The 26,314-nt window shown below is 38.7% G+C and overlaps 1 protein-coding gene across 2 annotated transcripts in view; it reads left to right on the top strand.

The window, feature by feature from the left end:
* Positions 1–26,314, top strand: part of LOC122800889 (interleukin 1 receptor accessory protein) — a 1,870,333-nt gene that overhangs the window by 1,189,333 nt on the left and 654,686 nt on the right. The gene's annotated exons all lie outside the window — the stretch shown is intronic.

The raw sequence follows: 26,314 nt of genomic DNA, 5'->3' as shown, positions 1-26,314 counted from the left end.
GTTATGGTAAGAAATGCTGCAACATATAACATTTCTATAGTCAGTGATTTAAAGCTTTAGATACTTGTTATCGTGATACGAAATGTTACAATGATGACATTTTTTTAATCAAGTGCAATACTGGAAAGCTGTAGGTGACAAAAAGTACAAATAAGACAGAGACTTGGTTGTTTATTTAATATACAGACCCAGCATCAGACATGTCCCAGAACCATGAGTGTAACATCCCTAGATACAAAAAATGTATTAAAATGAACAGCAGTCGACAGCAATAACTCCAATACACAAGTTTTTCACAGCTTTTGCTCAATTCTTTTTCAATGATGTCACATCATGTGACTTTTAACACATTATAAATGAGAAGTTTTTAAAGTATTTTGTTAACACTTGAAAAAGCATTAAGCGAAAGCTGTGAAAAGCTTGTGTATTATATAATAAATCCACATACAAAAAAAAATTATTTAAGATGTTCAGCAGCATGTGATTCACAAAACTTAGTATATATGGAAATATACAAGGAATGTGAAACATTTTATATAGGAAAAGCAAACCGATTAAAGGACAGAATTAACAATCACATCAGAAATTACTGGAGTATTGCTACAACTGCTTTGTTAAAGCATATTAATGTAGAAGGAAGCATTTATCATTTTGAATTTACTGTTTTAGATGTTGTTAATTTAAGTGTAAGGACAGGATATAATAACACAAATGGAAGAATTAAAGTATAGGTGGAGATGCAGTTTTAGGGCTGACCATTTTCCACGTCTTAATGACAAAGTAAGCATTAAACCTTTAAAGTCAAGTGGTTTAAGGAAATTGTCATTTCACATGATTTTAATGTATTGTAAATGAGAAGTTTTTAAAAGTATTTTGTTAACACTTGAAAAAGCATTAAGCGAAAGCTGTGAAAAGCTTGTGTATTATATAATAAATCCACATACAAAAAAAAATTATTTAAGATGTTCAGCAGCATGTGATTCACAAAACTTAGTATATATGGAAATATACAAGGAATGTGAAACATTTTATATAGGAAAAGCAAACCGATTAAAGGACAGAATTAACAATCACATCAGAAATTACTGGAGTATTGCTACAACTGCTTTGTTAAAGCATATTAATGTAGAAGGAAGCATTTATCATTTTGAATTTACTGTTTTAGATGTTGTTAATTTAAGTGTAAGGACAGGATATAATAACACAAATGGAAGAATTAAAGTATAGGTGGAGATGCAGTTTTAGGGCTGACCATTTTCCACGTCTTAATGACAAAGTAAGCATTAAACCTTTAAAGTCAAGTGGTTTAAAGAAATTGTCATTTCACATGATTTTAATGTATTATAAATGAGAAGTTTTTAAAAGTATTTTGCTAACACTTGAAAAATCGTTAAGTGAAAGCTGTGAAAAACTTGTGTATTGGATTTATTGCTGCCAACTGCTGTCCATTTTATTAAGCATTTTTATATCTAGAAATGTTACACTCATGGTTCTGGGATATGGTTGGTGTTGGATCAGGATCATAATTTTGTGACTGTATCAGAATTCATCAGTTAGAGCTATTATTTTTTGTTTTTTTGTTCATTTAGTAGCCTTTGATATTTCACAGCTATATGCTACAGGGATCCGTACAGATGCTCGACTGCATCTTTCACCGAATCCCAATTTGGTGAGCATACTTGCACAAAAGTGCTATTCACCGAAGCAGCACTTTTGCATAAGTATGCTTATTTTCCGGTCGTACTATGGTGCGGTAAGGGAAAATTCCCTTTTCCCCACTGTAGTGCGACCTCGGAGTGAGAATATTAAAGTAGGGGGGTGCAAGGGGGCTTGCCCCTCTGCATTCAAGTAGATTGTGTTTTTTTTTTTTTGTTTTAACATACTTTAACGAAAGCGCTTTTTCGATGAAAGCGCTTTCGTTAAAGTGTGTTCGGTGGTAATGGATTCGGGCTTTTGAACTTTCGTTCAAAAGTCCTAGATCCATACTACATAGCTGTAGTAAGATAAAAAGTGTTTTGATATATTATGACTTTGTTTAAACTATGGCTCTAATAAGAAGTGATTTGATTGTGCAATTATCTTGCAGAGTTATAATTAAATATTAGTTCATGATGATGATGTACTTGTCTTAAAACGATTGCTCCTAGCCTATGTGCTTCTATAAGAAAGTGATATTGAACATACACAGTGGGTGGTATTCATAGTCATTATGCGTAAGAGCAGTGGATATGTGCGAAGGCTGCAAACATAAACGTTTTAGGCATGATTTAGAGAAGGTAGCTGTGTTTAGGCGCAACTGTTAAAACTGTTTTGAGAAAAATGTATGCAAATGAGGGAATAATGATGTAAATGAGAAATGGGTGAAAAATCTCTGATTTTCTTATATGAATAAGGTGCTCTTCCCAATTTTGTGATTCATAGTCGCTTTTTGATGCTCAAGTGCACTGCCCAGAGATGAGTTATAAAAAGTTATTCTGTGTTTTTTCTAGCCACTTTGCCTTCTGCAAAAATCCTTGTTTTTGCTGCTAGTCTAGCAGTGTTGGGTTCTGAGCTGTTCATTTTGGTTGCACCAAAACCCATTGTGCAAAGTGCTGCTCATCAGCCTAGAAGTAGGCAAAGGATAACTCAGCTCAGCTTTTCTGAGCAGGAATTATTGGAGAGGCTTAGGGTAGAGAGGGATATATAATATATGTTTGCTGAGTTTGTATGGCCAACATACAGAAATTGGGGAAAGAATGACCTTCTTTTGCCTGTGGATGCCAAGGTATGTACAGCCCTGACTATACTTGCAGTAGGATCTCCCAGACTTTAACTGGGGACATGCTTGATGTAAGATCCTGTTTCACTTAAATATAGTTTATTAGATATAAATACAGTAATCTCTTTGCATAGGCTTAGAAATGCAGCATATTAAAGCAGGTGTATATCTTCATTTTGTGTTTTACATGCAGTTTCAATAGAGATAATATCTCAAAGGTAAAAATCTTAAGAGCTGTATTTGATGCTGATGCCAGACACTGTTGCTATAATTTAATTCTGAATGAATCCAGGTGACAGGATCCACTTCAGGGATCATACTTTGCCTAAACAAAAGACAGTCTTCATGGATCATAGTAACAAGCACCATTGGGTGAGGAGCCTTCAGTGTGCACTTGAATTAACAGTGTAAGAAATTCCTCATCAGCTGCCTCAGTTAAATTGTTCTCAGCCACATCAGACTAAGTTATCTTACTTACCATACAGCCACTTGCTTGTCCTCTAGGTGCCAACTAAAATAGAAAGGTTACCCTTGCCACTTATACTGCTACCCTTTCAAGAAACACTGTTACTGATTTCTGTTTTTTTCTATGGAGAAAATCAGGGTTGCAACAGTTAAACACTACCACTCAAGCAGTTATTTTCTTGTTACCAGAATTAACCATGATGGTGTGATCCGCCATCTTAAATGTGGATGACCAGTTTTAAGAGTTCATGTTGACTATATTGCTTCCTGTATAAAACAAATTGTATCCAGTATCCAATAGTCTCAAGAAAGGTTAATCAGAAACCAGCTGCCAGTTAACCACTGACATTAAAAAAACAAACAAACAAAAATACTGTTAGATAACTATTCCGACTGAATTACTTTTTTTTCAAGTCATTCTAATTGAAACTAATTTTGTACTTTAAGGAAGGGATGTTTAAGAATGTGTAAAATTAAAGCATTCTACCTGAACACACGTCATTCAGGATGGCTTGGCAATCCAGAGTCCTTTGGCATCAAATAAGTAACCCGACAGGTAGATTAAAGGGCTCAGATTCTATTTCACTTCATCTCTGATCAGCATTTTACCTGTTATAAGGCAATTACCAATAAAGACTTTTGGCTTTTCCTGGTTAGGGGTCACCACAGCGGAACTCCGGTCCGCTCATGATTGCAGTGTATTTTTACGGTGCCGAGTTGCCAGCCCAACGCCCAACCTTCAACGGAGGCACGCCCATTCACGCTCGCACCTACCTGCTTGTCTTTAACGTCACTCGACCGTGGGGAGGACATGCCGACTCCACACAGAAGCCAAGAATCGAACGGGAGAACCTCTTGCTGTGAGGTGACAACGCTAACTGCTGCACCACCGCGGCTCTATGAAGCAATTACCAATCCTGTTATTTATGTATTCCTCCACTGTCTGTTGATCAACCCCCCACCTCCCCGGCCCATTGGCCCATTTGATGTTCATCATTACTACTGCCTGAATGGCATTTTGGTTTATCTTCCTGTGACAGCTGATTGGCTGAGCATATCCAGAGAGGGAAGCCTTTAAGGAAGTGAGTGGTTCAGCATTTTTCTGCTATCCAAAGAAGAAAGTCTTGTGACTCTGCACAGGATCCAGTTCTGATTTTTCTGCCATCCAAAGAAGAAAGTCTTGTGACTCTGCACAGGATCCAGTTCTGATTTTTGTGGTTTACTGCTCAGATAAGCCCCATTTGCGGACTCCTTACTCTCATTTTATTATTAGATTTATTATTTTCTTTCTATTTTTATGTTAAGAAAATATTTATTTTAATATTTTATTTGTCTGTGTTTTCAGTAATTTCTGCAGTGTTTATTTGGCTTCTATCTTTGACAGTTGTTTGCTTGTACTGTTTCTGAGGAATCTTTCAGTATTTCAGAAAAGCAGAGTATGTGTATGCTTTTAGTAACTGGAGGTCTGTCGTTACTGTTGTTACTCTTCTTTATTTTCATGTTTTGACAAAGTATTTCAGAACCTGGATTTTTCAGCCTTTATATATTATTTACTATATGTATGACTGCTTTGTTTATGATTTTACGGCAAATGAAGTTATTTGCATATACTATAGAGATTTTACTCTGACAAAAAATATTATTTAAATTGATATTAAATGTTATTTTATGACTGTTTAATGTGATTAAAGTGTGTGCAGCTAATTTTAAACACTGGTTTGCACTTTTGTTGCTTTGGTGTTTGGATTTTGTGTACAGGAAATTCTTTAGCTTCTGTTAGTTGTAAAAGAATTCTGAACACATTTCAAACTTTTTTTGTGATAGCCCAGTTTGGCAGAGTTTAGTTTTGTGAGGGCATACTTGTTACTAGAAACTTGAAGTGCTTGTTGTGTTGTGATACATTATCCAGTACTGTCATTTTATTATTCTGGTTGTTCTTCTGTCCCCTGACTTGATGAATCCTTACTCTGGTAATCAGCACCCCCCCCCCAGGAAATCTAGTTGCACGTAAAAAGAAAAAACAAAAATATGCTTCAGCGTACAGTCAGTTAGTGATTCTAACAGGGCCACTGCTCGGCGCACAGACCCCTTACAGTTTCCCCATCTCCTTCTAATGTAGTTTTACTGGCCACATTGGAATGGGGGAGGGGGTTAGACTCATCCTTTGGGGCTGTTCCAGTACCTTGAGCAGGTATGGGAGAACCAAACACTTTAGCTGCAGAAGTAGTCTGGGTTAAGACACCCCTTGCCAGACATAATACTCCGCCCTCAGATATTTTATCTAGTAGTGAAATTCATAAGAAAAGAAACAGAAGCTTCATCATACAGCTGGTAATCAGATTATAGCTGTTTGCAAGACTGATGCAGTTTTTCTGGTTGAGTGTTCTGCAAACAACTAATTCTGGTAGTTGCATTCCCATGCATAGCTCTAGTACTACATTTGTGAGAGACCTTGCTTTTGTTTTTAGAGAAAGATGAGGAATCTGATGTCGAAATTTATTTTGTAGTGTACCTGCAGTTGGATGATTTTGCTGCATCCTTACCTGCATAGCAGAGGTCTTATATGAATGAAACTGTTTGACTCAGATTTCGAAACATACTTTGAGGTGTGCTTGAATGTGCAGATGCAGTCTCAAGAAATCCTGCTTCTTCTGTTTATTTATTTTTTAAGATGTATATGCTTGGTTACATAACCAGAACTTTTCTAATGATATAATAGCCAACAGTTTGATTGTGCCTGTAAATTCTGAATTGGTGTTTGAGCCACTGTTGCATAGATTTCCAAACATTGGTATGATAGAGGCAAATTAACACAGGTATGTAGGATGTTTCATGTACCAAGTTCTCCCCAAACAAGGTATCATCCTTCAAGTGACAGAGCAAACAAAAATCTCAACCAAACAAATGTCAGTTGTTCAAAAGGAAATGGCTGGAGGATATTTCTTTGAAACCAAACAAGAGGGGTTCCTTTCTCAAAAAAGGATTGATCCCTTCAAAGGAATTATGATTTCGAGTCACAGAGGATCCCTATCCCCCATCCTGCCCTTCCTCCTTTCCTCAGGCTGTCTCTTAACCCTGCAGCCTGGCCAAAAATAATCTGAAATAAATGGGTTCTGAGCGTAATTTGGAGAGGATACACTTGAGAGTGGATAGAAAATCCTTCCACTGAAATTCCCCCACTCCCACCAGACCAGAGAGAGATGCTGCATTACATGGTAAAAACAAGGGTCATAGAACCAATGCCTGCAATATAAAAAGGCAAAAGAAGTTTACTCCAGACTGTTTGTGGTACCAAAAAAAGGAGCACTCCTGTATGCCTGTCCTAGATTTGTCCTTTCTAAATACCTTTGTAAAAGTTCTGAAATTCAAAATCTCACCTTACAGTTGGTCTTAGCATTGCTTCCACACTACTGTTTCAGGGTGATTCTACAACTCAGGGAAGCTTTGCTCCCAATTTCAGGAAATTTTTGAGATTTGTTGTGTCTGGCTTACATTATCAGGTTTTTGGGCTATCTACTGCACCTGAAGTGTTTATAAAATGCCTGGTCCCAGTGGTTGCATATTGCGGAAGTGTAGGCATCCACATTTTTCCTTATTTAGACAATTTGCTGATCTGTGCAGATTCTGCATCCAGGTGCTTGGAGTCCTTTGACAAGGTCACATCTCCTTTCCCACTTGGGCTTCAATTTGAACCTTCAAAAGTCCTTTCTCACATTCTTGTCAATGAATTGTTCTCCTGGAGTGTTGGATAGACGCTGTAAAAAGGATGGCCTTCTTGCAACAAGACAAAGTTCTGACTTATGAGGGCATTTTCTTGGATTTATATGTCCTCGGCAAAACAGTTTTTCAAAATTCTAGGCCTCATGGCATCAGTGATCCTCATGATATCCCCTAACCAGACTATAAATGAGAAAATTGCAATGGCACATGAAGAATTTTTGACGCAGTGCTTTCGTCCCTTGGATTTTCAGGTCCAAGTACTGGGATTTATGAAACAGGAACTGCAGTGGTGGAGGGATCAAATGTCTCTGATTCCAGGACTCCCTTTTTCTCTTCAAACCCCAGTCTAGTCTGTCCAGATATTGCGTGGGGAGCAGTGTCCATGGGAGTTCAAGTGCAAGCTTTGTGAGGTCCTTAAGAAATGCAAAAGCACATGCCTTAAAAGTTCTTCACCACTTATGGAATATGGGTGCTCTTCTAGTGGTGATAGATGATAACACTACTATAATGTGGTACCTGAACAAGCAAAGGGATACAAGGTCATACCTTCTTTGCGGGTTAACAGTAATGTTTCAGGAAATGGCTCTACAGCATTCTTTGACTCTTCAGGCCTTGTACATAACATCAGAGCAAAACACAGTGGCAGACAAACTATGCAGATCCTGGATAGACTCCTACAACTGGGAGCATGATGTAGAGGTCTTCCAGGACTTGATCCAGATGTGGGGAATATCACAAGATCTGTTCACCTCCTTTCAAAACAGACAAATGAAAAAATTCTGTTCCAGACATCCTTGTAACCATGCTTGGAAGACAGACACTGTATCATTGCCATGTTTTGGAGTGTTCTTGTATTTCTATCCTTTGCAGTGATTCACAAAGTACTTTTAAAGATTCAAAAAGAATTACCAAAGATCATTGTGGTTAACCCCCTTTCCGCCCTTGCAAAGTCGGTTCTTCCTTTTAATGGAATTTGACAAGGGAAGTTACCACTGACTGGATCTGCTCCCACAACATCAGGATTTAATGGCACACCCCACCTTAGACCAATTGCAACTGACAGCTTGGATGATTCTATTTTGATACATTTTAGCAAGTTGTTCCATGAGGATGTGATGCAGGTATTTAAGGGGGCAAAAAAAATGCAACTAGAAAATCTTATGTTTACAAGTGGAAGAGGTTTTCTAGTGATAGTTATCCAGTTACAGAGGTCCCAAAAGGGTTCAACCCTTCTGGTGTTGTTATATTTATGAGAGCTATTTAGAGATGGCTTGTCATACGCATCTGTCAAAGTGCATCATGTTATCATCTCAGATTGTTTGCCCATGGATCCCCATTTTTCATCTCTTTTTGTGGTCAAACAGTTCATGAAAGTGTTGCATGTAAAACCTCATTGAAAGCAAGTTCCTCCTCCAGGTGTTGTCAGCTTTGTTCTTGGAAATTTGATCTTATCTCCTTTTGAACCTGCCTGTCAGGCTGATTTATGGTTCACTACTTGGAAGACTGTTTGCTCATTGCTCTGGCATCTGTAAGGGAAGCCTCTAAGCTGCATGCTGTCATGGTGGATCAGCCCTATCTCATTTTTCACAAGGACAGAGTTATGTTACACACTAATCCATCATTCATGTCGGAAGTTGTTTCTGAATTTACCTTGAATCAAGCCATCAATCTTTCAGTGTTCTATCCTGATCCAAAACACAAGGGAGAAAAGATTCTACATACCCTAAAAGTGCACAGTCAGCTTAAGCACTACTTTGACAGAACAAAGCCCTTTAAGAATGCTGAAAAGCTGTTTGTGTGCTGTGTGAGGGCGAAGAAATGTCAACCCATCTCTAAACAAACTGCTGCATGATGGTTGTCATGTGCTGTTATTTTCTGTTACTCCCACCTTGGTAAATCTCCTGTAGGCAAGGTTAAGGCTCACTTGACTGGGGCCTTCTCCTCTTTGATGGTATATTGGAAAGGGCCGGACTGTAGAAGGATTCACAAACTACTACAGACTGGATTTCTTTTCAAGGTAGGACTTGCTAGGACCATTCTCCAGGGGATCCTGGATCCTTATGCTTCCACCTCCTATGTAGGGTAAGCTTTGGGAAAACACCCAAAATGACACTGAGGCAGTAGGAATGATAAAGTATAGTTGCACAAGTCCTACTTACCTGTAACAGTAGATGTCTGAATTCCTCACGGCCTCAGTGACAGCACCCACCATCCCCAAGATTGTGCATAGTTGAGGTGGGTTTCATCCTCTTTGATTCAGTTGTTGTTGAATTTGATTTTTATCTGGTATTGTGATTTGCTGTGAATTTACTCTTGCTAGAAGATTCTGGTTTCAGGTACTTTTCTGTCTTTAAAAGCCTGAATACTCACTTCCTTTGACAGCTGAATGCTTCTGTCTTAGGCTATACTTGGCCAATCAGCTGTCACAGGAAGAGAGAGAAAGGTAAGTCTGAGCTTTTGAAAGCTAGCCAGTACTGAATTGCCTTGGCAGGTAACCCAAAATGCAACTGACGCAGTGAGACATTCAAACATCTACTGTTATAGGCAAGTAGGTCTTACACAACTGCACTTTCCCCATCACCAGGGAAAGGGTCAATGCAGAGAAGTCATCACTTAGCCATCAGGGCAGTTTTTGATTTTTCTTGTTATGCCCTAACTACCGTAATCCATGACAAAGCACAGAGACTTATGACAGGGATGTCCTCTTACTTTCACAATGGACATTCTGGACAAGCAGTCCTCCTCCTACAGCACAGCTGGTGGTCTGTCCAGTCTTCACCAGGGAGATTCTCCCACATAATATGAATTTATGCCACCTTCACCTAACTACATCACACTGTAAGCATTAAACTACTAAAAAGATTCCTAGCTATGGCTCAGCTTCCTGGGATGTACAGTATAAGTGCTTCACCCTTAAGCAGTACTAAAAAAGTACAAACAAGTTAAATGGATAAAGAAAAAATATTGAAAAGTGAAATATGTGAAATAAATATCTAAAAACTACATAACTGTGTCATGGAATGAAATAACTAATAAAATGTGATATGTTAACAGAAACAAGAAACATTAATATATTTCAGTAAATGCAAAATAGTCCAAGTAAATCTTGTGTTCATTTGTAATCACCCAGCTTGTTCAGAGACCTTACAGTAGAAGAAAATTGTTGTACTGTTTGCCAAAAAAATAAATATTAATTACAAATATTCTTGGTTTATTTGTAGAACTTCCAGCCGAAGAAAAAATCCAGTTCTAATGCCAGATTGAAACAGTAGTGGCTAACCGGCATTCAGTCTTACTCCACTGTTGATAGAAGTCAGATCCAATCCAATACATCCACTATTGCTAGATGTCCTATCCAGTCCCGTGCATCCACTATTGATAGATGTCCTATCCAATCCCATGTACAAGTTCATTAGAAACACTGAAGGAACAAATCCAAGATCCCAAATAAGCAAGCAATAATGCCTGAAAGGGTGTGTGTTAATGTGTAATTAACCCTCACCCAGGGGTGTTATGAGGCCCGACTCCACAGGTGGAGGGCCTCTACACCCCTGGAATGGCATTAATTACACATTAACACACACCCTGGAGGGCATTATTGCACTTAGACAATGGGCTCTCTGTAAAATTGTTGTGTTTTACTTATTTTTTAAGTACTACATTATTTTTTTATATATATATTTTTAATATAAAATAGTTCCTCTGCCTACTGTTTCAGACTTGCTGTAGCATATGTTAATGGTGTTGGAGGAAGAATTTTACATCAAATGTATATAAAAATAATATAGTGCTTAAAAGAAGTTATAAGCAAGTGAAACACAGCAATTTTTACAATACAGCCCATTCTTTCTCCCATACATGCATACACAGTCTCTTCTGTTTTCACACACATACATATACACACAGTCTCCTCTGCTTTCATACACACATTCACTCACACAAGATGTCTCACCCTCCTTCTCAATCTCTGTATCTCCTGCTGCTTTTCCATACACACATTCAGTCTCACTGTCTCTCGATTTCTCTAACAGGCAGTCTCCTCTGCTTATATGCATGCATTCACTCACACATCACTCTCGCTTTCTCTCTCCATCTCTCTCTCTGTCTTTCACACACACACACACACACACACACACACACACACACACACACACACACACACACACACACACACACACACAGTCACGCACAGATGCAGACAGAAACATAAACAGACTCTTCTGTTTCATTCAATCAATCTTGCTGTCTCTGTCTTACTCACATACACGCATGCACTCACATATGATGTATTTTTTTATTTTATACTCCTTAAACAGCAAAAGCACTGCTTAGCGAGTGTAAAATAGTGGCTCGCTCATTTGCATTTTCACTGACATGCGCACACACACTCACAGACAGACGCACACGTACCTTTTGTGTTGTCTTCTTTTTTATATTTTGCATTCACTAAACAGCAAAAATGCTGCTTAACAAACATAAAATAATGGTGGCTGTTCTGTTTCCTCAGTCCGAGCTCCACGGCGGCCGTGAAGCAGAATCATTTTTCAGTGGGCATTACTTGTACATTAATACTCTGCTGGAGAACGTTCATTCTCCAATCAGGGTATTGATGTACAGTTTGCCTATTGTGTAAACCAAAGTAATGCACCCACTAGAGAGCAAATGAAAACTCCAGCCTTATTCGATGGCCCTTCTCCAATTGAAAAATAGTTGATCAAAACTCTCACAAACTCTTCAACAAGGTCACCATCACAGTTCTTTTCCATTTAACCTGAGTTCAGATATGTTACAGAATCACATCAGACAATGAGGGAATGCCAAAATGTTACAGTGTAATGGTTAAACACAGAGAACCAGGTACCTAGTACTGCCTGCCTTCGAGTCCAAAATATGAACAATTGTAAGCAGACATATAATGTGCCTTGGTAAGTTACTGCCTTAAGCCACATATTTTTTCTGAACCGAGAAAAAAATCATATTCCCACTCAGGTCACTAAAAACTGCTGTGTATAGTAAAATAGAAACTGTTAGCTCATTGTTGGCAGTCATAGTCCACTGTCTTCAATTTTCAGGTTGTTTTTCAAATAAGAGCACGCGCACACACACACACACACACACACACACACACACACACACACACACACACACACACACACACACACACACACACACACAGAAATCATAAATCACAATATAACCAGGATAACAACATGAGGTAAAATAATTCAGTTTTTGTACATAAATTTTATACCCATCAAATTGCAACAACATACAATTATAAACCAAGAAAATAAAATAGAAAAAAGACAATAAGAAGTAAACTATTTACAGAAGTGCTAAATGCCTTAAAAAGCAGGATTTCAGCTTAACCAAAAAGCAAAAACAAGACAGATAAACATATGACAGTACAAAGCTTGTTGAATTTGTGTGGACAGGGCCGTCGCAAAATTTGGACAGGGGAAATGCATAAAAAGAAGGGATCCAGGTATTCTCACTAAGACCCTTAAGATGTCTTAAATTGTACTCTCAGATTGTACTCTCAGATCTGCATTGGATTGGTCAGTGTAAGGATGGAGGTCTAATATCCAGTATTCCTTTAGCAAGGGGAAACTATCTAGATTTATCATTGAACTGTTCATTTTGAAATTCGGGTTAAGGTGTATAGATTGTAAAGTAAGAAAAGCATTCTTTAAATTCAGTGATTTCATAAGGTTTTGAAAGAGTGTTATATTGTTTCTTAGAGAAGCGTGTATTTTAATTTTTTTCTGAACTGTTTTATCTAGGAAAGGGAGAGCTTTAGGATTAATATTTGCTGATTTAATATATTTATGGTAGAGTTCTAACCAGGGAGGGGATCATTCTCTTCTCTCAGCTTTATGCTCAGCTATTAAAAGAAGTCTGTTGATATTGACAGTGTCATAGAAGAGTTTGAAATCAGGGAGATTTAAACCCCTTTATCTTTAGGGCCTGGAAGCCTTAGATAGGAAATTCTGATTGATTTAGGAGACCAGATACATTTAGCTAAGGAGGAATGAATTTTTTTTAAAGAAATTTATGTGATATCTGTGTAGTTTTAAATCTGTATAATAACCTAGGTAGTATATTAATTTTAATGATCACTACTTTGGACAGAAAGGGAAGTTGGAGTTTATCCCATCTAATATAGCCTTGCCTTATGGTTGACCAAAGAGAAGTAATGTTGTTTGAGGTGTTTGGCATTGGGTTATGTTTAAGTAAGATTCCCAAATATTTCAAAGAGTGAGATACTTAAATGTCGGTCAGAAGGGGATAAAGAAACAGCAGATTGGGTGAGTTAATCGGGAAGAATATGGATTTATCAAGGTTTAGTTTATAATTAGAGAATTTTGAAAAAGTATCTATTGAGCTAAGGATTTTTGGAATATCTGAACTTGGCATTGTAAAGTATAGATTTAGATCTGCAAAGCCTGATAGAAGAATTTTAGTTTTAAATAACGTTGGTGATTGAAAGGCTTTTTGTGCAATAAGCAAGAACAGTGGTTCAATATACAAATTAAATAGATGCGAGGAAAAGGGACAACCTTGACATGTCCCATTTTTTTATATTTATCTTGTTTGAGGTAGTTTTATTTATAGGATGTATAGGCATTGGTGTATAGTATTTTGACAGTACGAATAAATGTTTGGAGAAGGCCAAAATAAGGAAGCAACAGGAGGAGAAAGTTTAGATTAAGTCTATCAAAGGCTTTGGAAGCATCTACAGCTAATGCAAAAGCAGGGCTTTGGCTTATGTTAGCTAGTTTTAGTAGGGCATCCAATGTTAAAGTATTATCACATGTCTTTCGAAATTGAGTACAGCCTGATTGCCCAGAGGAAATAATATAGGGAATAATGGGTTTTAATGTATTGGCTAATATTAAGGAAAATAATTTTAGATCCAAGTTAATCAAGGATATGGGCCTGTAGCTTTCCGTGAGTGTAGGATCAGCATTTTCTTTAAGTATAAGTACAGTTTTGGCAACATTGAAGTGGATATATGAAATAGAGTTATCAATAAAGGAGTTGTATAGAAGTAGGAGTATTTTTGAGATGTTTAAGCAGAAGGTCTTATAAAACTCAGCAGTAAAGCCATCAGGGCCTGGTGCCTTGTTAGCTTTCAAGTTTTTAATTGCACAAACAACTTCCTGAAGTGTGATGGGGGATGCAATATGTTTTTGATGGGCTTCTTCTATTTTAGAGAAGTTTAATTGGCTTCTATTTTAGAGAAGTTTAATTGGTTCAAGAATTTAATAGTGTCTTGTTCCGAGGCCTGGAGTGAATGGTCACCATATATTTGAGTGTATAGTTCTTCAAAAAAACTGAACAATATCCTTATTGGTAGAGAGGGTCTTACTCTGGTATATTATTTCAGAAATAATAGGGGATGATTTATCATGGTTGATTAATTTTGCTAGTAATTTAGAAGGGGTATGAGGCCATTCCAAAAGAGTTGCTATGGTTTTGGTTTCATAAAAATCTAGTTGTCTTGCTTTGAGTAAGTACAATTCTTTCTGAAGCCTGTATAACTGATTTTTAATCTCATGGGAGAAATTTATTTGTAGACCCTTTTCTAGCTTTGCGATCTTAGATTTAATTTTCTACTGATTTGAGGATTCGGGATGCTTTGTTAACGAGAAAGCCATGAATTTGAGCTTTGGTGGAAGCCCATTCAATATCCAGGGGGAGTTGGGAATCAGAGGATTCATTTAAGAAGGTTTCTAGTAAGATATGAATTTCTTCTATAATGGCCTCTTTTTTTCAAAATATTAGGGTTCGGAGTCCAATTATAACCGCTGTCCCAGGGGCAAAACTTATCAGGCCTATTAATAATAAGATAAATTTTCAAGTGATCTGAGAAGAATCTAGGTTCAGTCTCAAAATTTATATTTGGTTGAAGAAAGATGTCAGAAATTAGGGAAAAAATCAAACCTGGACCAGCCTGTATGACACTGGGAGTAAAAGGCATATTTGTCTAGGGTTTTGGATTTCTTCTGGAAAATGTATGGGTCGAATAACCCGAAATCGCTTTTTAAATCTGAACACGCCAAAATAGCTTGTTTGTTAAATGTTTTTTTAGGTGTAGCTCTGTCTGTCAAGGGGTCTTGGTAAGAATTCCACCCCACCCACCAATAAGTAGGTAGTAATTTTGGAATTGGGTTAGGGTTTTGTAAACTGATATAATGAAGTCTTGTATATTAGCGCAGGGAGCATACAAGTTCAGTAGTAAGATAGGTCCATCAAAAGGAGGAAGAGTGAAAGTTATATAACACCATCTGCCCTCAGGATCTATACCATGTTGTAGTATTTTGCCTTGAAAGCTACACCCAACCTATTAGAATCTTTACCAGCTGCAGCAATTGTTTCAATCCATTTTTTCTTCATAAACTGTGACCATCGTTCCTTAAGCATATGTGTTTCTTGTACTAATATTATTTTAGTCCTTGATTTAAAAACAAGGTGAAAAAAGTTTCCTTTTCTTATCCGCCTGGATCCCTTTCACATTCCATGGGTCAAATACCCACATTAAGTAAAGTCAGAAGGGGATGAAGGAAAGGTAAACTAGGGTGTATAACATTGTTATTGTAGTTTTTTACTGAAGTTATGACGGACCCTTACTTCACTGGGTGGCAAATAGCACTCATCTCTTCCTACTCCCAACCTATGCCTAATCACTAATCTACTGGGCCTAGAAGAGACAAAAGAGTGATATGAAGGAGACATAAAATGAATGTTTGTAAAGTGATTGGAGAACAGTTTGTCTCCCTTGCTTGTGGTTAAAATAAGGTTATCCAATCTAAAATTGTACCTTGGGCAGAAAATGACTAACTTATCTTACTACTGCACATCCTCTCCCTAGTATGCAGCTTTTTATTTGATTTATATCTTGATACAGAGCTAAACAAGCAAGTAGTTAAATGAACTGTAAAGGTTGAAGGGGATATCCACAAAGTTATATCATGCAGTCCTAATATTAATAGTAAGAGGACTCCCAACAGTTATTGCTTATGAACTGATTAAAACTAACAATGCAACTTGTAGATATGTAGAAAATAAAGTTTCACCTCAATGAAATGGCAACTAGTATTTGCAAGCCTAGAGTGAAGTATATCAACAAATACATCATTTTAGTTAATATACTAATATCAAGGGATGAGTCTATAGCCATATTTTGTAGGTTCTGCTGTTGTATTCTATGTAACTAAGCATTTGACAAAGAAGGGCAGCCACAGACCATTGTAGAGATATTTGTTAAGGAAGTGCACTAGCATGTTATGAAATCATACTTGTGTATATGGTTCTTTTCCCTTTCATGAACATAACATTTCTCCAGCTTTATTCCCTGGTGGTATCTGCCATTCTATTTGTCAAAATGACTCCGATGTAAGCCTTCCTAACCAAGTGATCATTACACACTAGAACTTGTAACAATTTTAAGAGATTTTTGTTTTTTGTCATTGACAAGGTACCATTCAATAAACATAAAGGTGGAGATGACAAAACGTTGTTAGAAGCAAAAGAATGTTTATGGCAACTCAGGCTTAATGCCTGTAAACAGCCAGGTTTGAATGAACAAATTGCTATTTCTAGCGTATTAAAACTAAGATCACAGTTTATATGAATTTTGTTTTCATTCAAAATATTTTTTGTTGTTTGTGTCAATGTTGGTCTATGCTATTTTCGATAATTACTAGTATTTATACATTTAGAAACTAACAATTTTATAGGAAACATATATATATTTTTAACATTTACAGTATTTTTTATATTTATTTACTGTTACAATATATTTTATTGTTTAAACTTATATTTATTAATATTTATATAATGAATTATTATATTTACTGATATATTTATATATAATTTTTTATATATTTATTATAAATATATTTATTTATGCATTTTACTATGAGAAATTTTTACATATTTTAATAAAGCATTCTATCTCATCAACACACTACCTTTTTAAGTCAATTCACAAAGTTAGAATATTTAGTATTTTATATCTTTTATTCCATGGATCTTTTTATATTAAATCACTGAGTGTTTTAAACATCAAACTTACAATTATATTTACTACATTGCAGTATTACTTCAAGTTTATTCAAGTCTTGCTTAGTAACATTTGATTGTTCATTGTTCATTGTACCTTTAACATGATGCTTTTTTGACCTTCTTACCATCAGCTAATTGACTGATTAATTGCTAATTGAATTACCAAAAGTTGTATATAAGGGATGACAAAGTTATTTATTTTGTACTCTGATGATTCCCCATTCGAGTGGGTGAAAGCGCTTAGTATCTTGGATTGTGGAGCTATTTTATCCTTTTTCCGTTTGTGATCTGGTACATGTTCAATAAAGGTTTTGAGAAGAATTCCAGGACTCAAGGTTTGCTGAATTTAGATCATTACACAAAAAACATAACATATTTGTGATATCTGCTACGCAATATAATGGGAAGAAAATTAGAAACCATAGCCTGCCAGTAAATCAGTATTGACAGTTGCGGCTAGCACGTTTAACAGAACACCTAAGTATACATATCTCCACTTGAGCATTAGAAACATTTTAGGTAGGAAGTGTATATCAAACATCTCATATGGTTGGCAGATCAGTGGAGTCTTTTAAAATTACCCTCCACCATCAAATAACTCTCAGCACCATAAAGTTAGCATCACAATCACCAAACAAAGAAGCAATTAAATAATAAAGGGAAGGGTATTTGCCATTCATCTCTGATATATTTAATAAAACATTTAAACAAGTAAAAGGATGCAACCCTAAACATTTCGAGGATGAGTAAAGGTAGCAGGCGAATCCATTCAGGAACCGTCTCTTAGACTTACAGTTACCGTTTGTTTTGTATATTAAAGTTGTATAGTTTCCAGGAAAACATCCTTTCAAGTTTTGATATACTCACCTTAGTGTTTCTACTGCTCTCCATCCTTTTATAAAAAGTTTGTATCAGCAAAGATAGCATAGGGCCATTACTTCCTTGGATAGAGAGCTGTTCCTTCTCCACAAAGCTAGCGAGATGGTTGTTTCTGACCCCAAAATAGGAGGAAAGGACAGGATGTGACTGGAAAGCTGTAGCATTTACGTCTGCTCACGCCTGGTTAGGTGGAAACCAACTCTAGCTCCACCTTAGGACCTCCATGTCTAAGGGAGCTGTTCTCTCAGGTCAACCTTTAGACCTTCTTTAAAACTTGGTCCGTGCAACTAAAAAATGAAAAGAAAACACACCCGCTGGAGAAAACAAAGGGGATCAGGACACTAAGGCAAAGCACATGTTGAAACCAAACCACGTCAGAGAAGTGACAACGATCAGCGGCTGGACTTCATCTCTGATGGCAACTCATGAAATGCCTCTAAGAAAGTGGATCTTGCTTCTTTAATCGGGGATACTGAGTATTTGCTCCCCCAAGTTGAAAGAACAAGGTATTGGGGTATTTCATTTGGAACCTAATATTTTTAGCTATGAGGAAAGCACAGAAAGGGGAGAGTGATTGGCGAGCCTGTTTTTTGGTGGCGGCAAGTCCTGGGAGAAGGAGATAGTATTACCATTGCAGGAGAAAGGGTTCTTCTTTCTTGCGGCAACTAGTGTTTTAGTGAGATCCTGGTAGTTCAATAGTTTAACATACACAGGTCTTGGGCGATTTATTGTTTGTGAGACACTGGCCGCTCAGTGTGCTCTCTCTCTCTTACAATTTGTTTAGCTTCAATCGTATTTCCAAGAACAGCAGAAAATATTTGTCGATCGTGTTTAAGAGGTTGGTATGCAGGATATGCTCAGGGATAGCCCGGATTATAATGTTATTGCATCAGATACCTTGGCCTGTAAGTCATGTATGGGTTGTAGATTGCTTTCGGTATCCTTTTCTACCTGGCTTATTTTATTTTTATTATCAAAGATCCTTGCTTCTGTTTTCTCCATCCTAGTTAAGAGTTGATTAAGCAAGCCACCAAAAGATTGGAATTGTTTGAAGAGGTCTTGAATGGCTTGCTGTATCGGGTTTCGTGCAGATTTCAGGTCATCTAAATTTGTCGCTTGATCTGACTTTGATTTCCCGGTTATTTTAGAGGTATCTTGCTGCCTAGTAGTTCTAGCTTTCTTAGTAATGTTTTCTTTTTCTGGTGAGGCAACCATTGAAAATTTTAGTTTTGTGGTATGTGTTTCCATCCCCATTTCTTCATTTGACATCCTTGCAGAAGTCTGGAGTTATACCTGTAGTAATTGAGTATCAGGCCAGTAGTGCCTTGTGGCTGTAAGACTGCTGTTTGGAGATTTGTAATCCAACTGGATCGGCTTCTGTTCAACTAGCCAGGATAATTTTAAGCATAAGCACAGATTGGTCTTGAAGATTTAAGTAGTTAGAAGTGATTATTAAGTTATTTCAAGTCAGGCATCATATAATCATGATTTTCCTCAGTAGTATGCTACAGCTCAGCAGCAACAGTACCTATAGGGTAGTAGCCATCTTGAAACCTCCAATTTTCAGTTTTTTGGGCTTTGCTCAGAGTTCATCAATGTATGTGACAATTTCATCACTTTGTTTGCAGGACATAATTAACTTTTCTGAATTATGGGAAACAGCTGCAGTGACTTGTATATCCAAGAAGAGTTTTTCACAACATGCAGAATTAAGACAAACCTGTCTTACAGCTCTTTTCCCATCTAAATACTAGAAAGAACACTGTCATATCAAACTGAAGTCCTTAGATAAGTAGGGGATGTATGTACCTATTTTTAGTACATTAACAAGGATGGTGAGCTGGTACAGAACCCTGTTCATCTACTACTATAGGCCAGGTGGCTACACAAGACTAACATATAATGATGCATATACAAGATAAATAAGTAATAGTGTTTGAAACAACAACATACTAAAACAATGCACAAGTAAAAGATATAATTATGACATAATTAAACACAGTGCAGATAAAATGTGAACAATGTTATAAACAAAGTAAATGTAAAGATGTGAAACATAATAGATTCAGACATCTTTACTGCATATACTAGAAAGTATCTGTGTAAGAACTGAGGGAATGTTATAAGCAGTTATCTTTGAAACACATACATTTATTTATGTATGCATTTACCTCTAATTAAGAACCACTCTTGGTAGGGTGCTCTCAGTCATGCCCTCTGTACACACTGCTAGCTTCCTTAGAACAATGGATGCTTACAGTGTGAAGTTGTCAGCACTGAGCTTTCAAAAACATTTGATTTTGTGCAGTACCAGAAAATCTTTGAGTTTATGCTACATGATGTTGGAAATACCAAGTTAAAACCGTTACCTGCATCATTGTTCCTACAAGGGTACTGGTTAGCATCTCTCAACCACTGGGTTTCCACAGAGATTTTTGCTGAGACCACTCCTGTTTTTAACTATTGTTAATGCACTGTCTTGCTCTTTCCAATACTTGGACCACATTCTTTATGCTGATTACCTGCCTTAGATGTTGTTCAGATAAATCTCCCAATATCATCTTCCAAGTGACTTTGCTGATTACGATTAAAGGACCCAAGTAATTTGCAGATAAGGGACTTCATGCTGTGAACTATTAAAATCCAAGGCCATGATTTTGGGACTATAAAAAGACTTGGTAAAGTACTATTAAGTTAGACTGTTGCTTCCTTTCTTTTTTTTGGGGGGGGGGGGGCACTTTAAACAAAGGTATATAGAATAAATACTACAGTGTATGGCTTAACCCACACTTGTACTACCCTACATACTGAGAAGGTGGTAACCAAAGGAAGTACTCTGCTGAGGACCTGTCAAAAATTGAGTGACCTATTGGCCAAGAAGAGGCAGGAATGATACTCTAATACGCTTTAAAAACTTGAGGTCTTGTATCTGCTTTAAAAACTTGGTCTTACTTAGCAGCAACCATCTCTGTAGAAGCCAAAACCTCAGGAACCAGTGATTACTGTCTGTTTTTTTCCTTATCTCTGTAATAAAACAAAAAAATCTCTTGTTTTCCCACTTTACTGAACTAGAGTAGTCCAGTTTCAGAGTTGCTGATCCCTGGGCTTTGTTTTTAGTTCCTGTTACTGATCCATTGCCTTATTAGGAAGGAGGGAAGTTTCTTTGCTTACCAGTGGGAGTGGGAAGCACTGAGCGGCCTTTTTGTCCGATTTGGTGAAGTTTCAGCCAGAAACTAGTAGTCCATTGGTCGTTTTGGGCCAATTCCTAGCTCCCTTCAGCCCCCTGCTATAAAACACACTAAACTGTACTGCTGATCTAACCAGCATATCCTATAACTGAAAAGTTCATCTCTACTTGATTCCCAAGTAGACTATTCTCTATCTGTAAAGCCTAGCACTTACTCCTACAGTACTTGCACCTTGATAAAGCACTCTTATTATAGATAGTACCCCACCAGCCCAAAACCCACTTCCCCGGAGTCCTTTGAAAGTTCTTTATCTACTACTTCTAGTATGTCGAGGGATCAGTTGCTAGTGTCCTCTCCAGCTCAACTGGTGAACCTGGGAATATTGAGGCAATGTTACAATTGCCTCATGTACACAGACAATCCTCTCCTTCTCCCACAAAACACAAATACATGCGAGAGATGCAACTATATGGCCAAACTGGAGGCTGAGCTCTCTCAACATAGGACTGGCAAGACCAGACAGGAGGAGAAGGCAACCACACACAATACATACCCAGTCACACATGGTACCATCACAACTTCAAATCATACACACACTCACACAAAGACATACTCGGAGGCTCTGGTCAAACATTTACCAAAACAGCAGAGGCCACCAAAGCAGACACCCAAACAACTACCACCTCACGACCCAACACATGCAACACATAGACCACACAGTCAGAGTGTCAAACAGTCACAGCCCTTAAGGCCAAACAAAATGCCAGACACACTTGTCATTGGTGATTCCATAGTCAGACACACTGACGTCCCGCTCACCAGACTGAGTAAGGAGAAGGTCACAGTAAGCTGCCTGTCGGGCGCTAGAATCCGCCACATAACGCAAGCACTCAGGTCTCTCAACAGCAGGTACAAGTGCGACTCAGTCATTGTCCACGGTGGTGTCAACGACCTGGGACGTACCTCCTTGGACGACATGAGAGGGGACGGCGAGGAGCTCTCTGATTATGTAGCCCAGGCAGGTATGACCCTGACCTTGAGCAGTATCCTACCTTCACCTAGAATGATGCCACAATACAGTGATAAGATGATCAGCTTTAATAATTGGCTTAAATTCTGGTGTCATTCAAAGGGGATCCAATGTCTGTCTGCCTGGGATGACATGCTGGACAAGCCACGCTGCTTCGCAAGGGACGGCTTGCACCTGTCACCCTGGGCTTCCGGATATTGGCAAAGGCTCTTGCCACCCCATAGTGCCTTTTAGGCAAGGCTCAAATTCTAAACCTACCACCCTAGAACACCAAAAAGGAAAAAACTAAGGGTAATGCTGCTCAATGCCAGAAGTCTCAATCTCAAGATGCACGCACTCGAGGCCCTTCTCAATATGGAGAACATCGATGTCTGTGCTGTGACAGAAACCTGGTTCAAGGCTCCTGAGAGCACCCCAGCACTAACAGGTTTCACCTCATATCATACGTTCCGGCCCCAAAATCCGGACAACACCAAGAAAGGAGGGGGTGTCCATATTCATAAAGGACACCCACACCTCAAGGTTGGTGGCAACGCACGATGCATCGGAGACCATCCAGGTGCAATTAACCATAGGCAAGACTGCTCTGCAATTTGTAGCATGTTACAGGCCACCCTCTCAAACTCAGGAACCTCACATGGCCTTCCTGAAAACATTGGAGGGGATAAATGTATCTCCAAACACCATCATACTAGGTGACTTCAACTACCCTAATATAGACTGGGAACACTACTCAAGCCCCACTCTAACCCAAAGATTCCTGGAGTTCATAAACTCAAATGCCATGGAACAACTAGTCACCATCCCCACAAGAGGTGAAAACATACTTGATCTCATCATCACGAACATGGGATCAAAATGTTCAACACCGAAGTATACCCTCACTGGTGAGATCAGATCATAAACTAATCTCGCTGGAGGTCCTCATCCCGCCCCACCTGAAACAAAAAGACCACAGTGAAAAACTTCTCAAAAGCCGATTTCACACTTCTAAAACTAGTGTGGTCTCCTTTAAGGCCCCTGAGCCAGTGGTAAACATTACTCAAACCGCTGAATCACTTACAAATGCCTTCTACCAGCACCTACAGGACTGCATGGATCAGGCAATCCCAAACAAAACTAAGACTCTCTGTACCAAAGGCAAGCGTCCAGTCTGGTGGACCCCAGCCATAAACAAGCTCTACAACAAAAGGAGGAAGCTACTACAAGATAGAGCAAAATCCTTGAAAGTTAAGACACCTTTGATCATTATAAGTAAAAAACTAAGAGCTCTCATAAAATCATCCAAGGCAAATTTTGAGAGAAAAATCGCCAAGGACTCTAAAGACAATCATAAGGCCTTCTTTAGCTATGTTAGAAACCTAGGAGGAAACTCCCAGATATGCTCAGAATTAGTTCAAAATGATGTGAAAATTACTGAACCTACACACATTGCTAACATACTGGCTGACAGGTTCAGTGCAAACTTCTCCCCCCTCCCCAAAAGGAGAGATATCTATTCCAGAGGATTGTAGCCCCCAAACATCTCCAACGCCCAGGTGAGAACTGCCCTCACTAAGGCAAAAACACAGCATCCATGGGACCGGATGGTGTCCCCGGCTGTGTGCTTCATGAACTCAACGAGGAATTAAACCCACAGTTAGGACAGCTGTTTAATCTTAGCCTCACCTCAGGATACGCCAAGGAGTGGCGCACGGCGACTGTGGTCCCACTTCATAAGGGCGGTGCCTCCACAGACCCTGGAAATTACCACCCCATTAGCTTGACAAGCCTTATCTGCAAAGCCATGGAGAGGATCATAATGGAACTCATAAATAAAGACATAGGGAACTTGCAGACTTTGGATCCAACCCAGTTTGGCTTTGTCAAAGGCAGATCCTGCATCTTAAACTTGGTTGACTTTTCGAGACAGTCACCAAGGCCATTGATGAGGGAAAGGCAGTCCATACAGCCTACCTCGACCTGGCAAAGGCCTTCACACAATACCCCACTCAGGTATCATCGAAAAACTCATCAGCTTGAATGTAAACCCATACATCACAAGATGGGTTGCAAACTGGCTAAGCGACAGAACCCACAGGGTCAGAGTTGCTGGAGCCATGTCAGACTCAAAGCCTGTCACAAGTGGTGTCCCACAGGGCTCAGTCCTGGGTCCACTCTTGTTCGGCATCTACTTTTCTGAAGTACAAGCAAACACAGGAGGGTTATGGCTGACAAAGTTTGCAGATGACTGCAAACTGGGCCATAGTCGAAAACACATCTGACACAGATATCCTCCAGAAGGGCCTCACAGAAATGGATAACTGGTGCCAGAGTCATGGCCTGAAGTTAAACGCCAAAAATGCATAGTCATACCCTTCGGGAAAAACAAGGTTACCCCTAGCTACCATATAGGTGACAATCCACTGAGCACAGAAAAGTCATCAGGGATCTGGGGACCCAAGTTGACAGTAGTCTTCGTTTGACACTCATGTTGCTAAAGTAGTTAGGAAAACCTTCTATATCGCCCACCTGATCATGAAGGGATTCACATCTAGATCAAGGGAGGTCATCGTCCCCTGTACTCATCACTCATTAGACCTATGATTGAGTACAATGCCCGTTCGAATGTATCTGACCAGACACCTGATGCAGCTTGAAAGGCCCCAAAAGTTCCTCACCAAAAGGATAAAGGGTCTCAAAAATATGTCTTATGCTGCCCGACTGAAAGAACTCCAGCTTTATTCAGTCTCATACCGCTTGTTCAGAGGTGACCTGTGCCTGACATATAAGGCCATGTCAAACCCAGATTTGATGAATATGCTTCACCGCAAAAATCTAGATCCCTCAGAACCACAAGGGCGGAGACTTAAACCTTGACACGGTTATAAATAGAACGTGCTGGAGGGACAGATTCATCACCCAGAGACTCCCTATGCTGTGGAACAAAATCCCGGTACATGTGAGGCAGAGCACCTCGCTGGCCTTGTTCAAGAGGAATCTTGACCAATGGATGGGAGATCGCAGATATACCCCAGGGATTACTTCAGTGTCACTGCTTGACAGAGGCACAGAAAAATGATAGGCATAGTTTTTATTCAAACTAAAGGGGTGGCGAAAGCCACATAACTATGGGCTAGGCTTATAAATGCCCTTGGGCAGATAGCCTAGTATGAACCTATGAACCTATGAACCTATTAGGTTGCTTTCTTATTTGCTCTTACTGAAATTCCCATGATTCCTGTGCATGCATCAGCTTGTAGTAAATCTCTCTGAAGTAACATTTTTCATCTACACATGAAGAATTATGTCACCCACACCCTAAGCTACTTACATAGAATAACTCCGAGACTGCAAAATCTGAGAGAGAGCAGGGGTAAACCGTCCAAACTGTGTATAAAACAAAATAAATGACTGTATCCTTCATGTGTGATTTTGTTTTTATTTTAAACATAAAATTGAATAAATGGGATGGGTGATGAAACAGAATGGCTATCATCTGGTTGTCCTTCATTTAGATTGTCTTCTTCCCTTTATGGTAAGCCCTAACTGTCATTACTGTCAAATTCCAACATCTTCTGGTTTTATTTATCTGTCTTGCCTTTCTCCTTAACAACTTTTCACCCCTACTGCGCACACACACACACACACACACACACACACACACACACACACACACACACACACACACACACACACACACACTCACTGAGCACAGTATTTCTTGAGCAAGGTCTCTTTTCTGTTCTGTTCCCTTTATCTGTTGCACACCTTCCTTTCTTTACAACTGAAATAAAGGGCAGCTCTGTGTCATAACTGCATGGGGTGGGACAGCTACAGTCTTCTGTGAGATCTCTTATCTGTCATGCTCCCACTGTCTGTTGCACACCATAATCTTTCAATACACAAGGCCAACGAAGTGCAGCCTTCTGTAAAATTTACAAGGAACGTGACAGCTTCATTCTCCAGTGAAGCAAGAGATTGACTTATTTCTGATGTGTTCACTATTGACTTATTTCTGATGTGTTCACTGAAGTATCTGACCCCGTAGGTCTCCTGGTAATGAACAGTTAATGTGTTAAACCTCTCACGTATTTCTTAACTGTTTAGCATCACAGGAGTGTACACACACACACACACACACACACACACACACACACACACACACACACACACACACACACACACACACTATAAAAACATTCCCTACAGCTTTCTGCCTGC

Source organism: Protopterus annectens, chromosome 4.part1, assembly GCF_019279795.1.
Source record: "Protopterus annectens isolate FY-2018-M chromosome 4.part1, PAN1.0, whole genome shotgun sequence".
Taxonomy (NCBI): domain Eukaryota; kingdom Metazoa; phylum Chordata; order Ceratodontiformes; family Protopteridae; genus Protopterus; species Protopterus annectens.
The sequence above is the reverse complement of the archived record's forward strand: the minus strand, read 5'-3'. Positions and strand labels throughout refer to the sequence as shown.